Source organism: Bison bison, unplaced genomic scaffold (genome assembly GCF_000754665.1).
Source record: "Bison bison bison isolate TAMUID 2011002044 unplaced genomic scaffold, Bison_UMD1.0 scf7180017853721, whole genome shotgun sequence".
In the NCBI taxonomy this organism is placed as follows: domain Eukaryota; kingdom Metazoa; phylum Chordata; class Mammalia; order Artiodactyla; family Bovidae; genus Bison; species Bison bison.
This window is the reverse complement of record NW_011484294.1, coordinates 3,122-4,223: the sequence shown is the minus strand read 5'-3', so window position 1 is coordinate 4,223 and position 1,102 is coordinate 3,122.

The following is a 1,102-nucleotide window of genomic DNA, read 5'->3' as shown; positions in this document are numbered from 1 at the left end:
GGACTAGACGGACTTTTGTTGACAAAGTATGTCTCTGCTTTTTAATATGCTGTCTAGGCAGGTCTTAACTTTTTCCCCAAGGAGCAAGCATCTTTTAAATTCATGGCTGCAGTCACCATCTGCAATGATTTTGGAGCTCCAAAAAATAAAGTCAGCCACCGTTTCCCTGTCTATTTGCACTGAAGTGATAGGACTGGATGCCATGATCTTAGTTTTCTGAATGTTGAGCTTTAAGCCAACTTTTTCACTCTCCTGTTTCACTTTCATCAAGAGGCCCTTTAGTTCTTCTTCACTTTCTGTCATACAGATGGTGTCATCTGAATATCTGAAGTTACCGATATTTTTCCCAGAAATCTTGATTCCAGCTTGTCTTCATCCAGCCCAGCATTTCTTATGATGTACTCTGCATATAACTTAAATAAGCAGGGTGACAATATACAGCCTTGACGTACTCCTTTTCCTATTTGGAACCAGTGTGTTGTTCCATGCCCAATTCTAACTGTTGCTTCCTGACCTGCATACAAGTTTCTCAAGAGGCAGGTCAGGTGGTCTGGTGTTCCCATCTCTTTTAGAATTTTCCACAGTTTATTGTGATCCACATAGTCAAAGGCTTTAGTATAGTCAATAAAGTAGAAATATATGTTTTTCTGGAACTCTCTTGCTTTTTTACATGATCCAGCAGATGTTGACCATTTGATCTCTGGTTCCTCTGCCTTTTCTAGTTTGATCATTCTTTGGCATTGCCTTTCTTTGGGATTGGAATGAAAACTGACTTTTTCACTACTGTGGCCACTGCTGAGTTTTCCAAATTTGCTGGCATATTGAGTGCAGCACTTTCACAGCATCATCTTTTAGGATTTGAAATAGCTCAACTGGAATTCCATCACCTTCACTAGTTTTTTTCATAGTGATGCTTCCTGAGGCCCACTTGACTTCACATTCCAGGATATCTGGCTCTAGGTGAGTGATTACACCATCATGATTATCTGGATCATGAAGATCTTTTTTGTACAGTTCTTCTGTGCATTCTTGCCACCTCTTCTTAATATCTTCTGCTTCTGTTAGGTCCGTACTATTTCTGTCCTTTATTGAGCCCATCTTT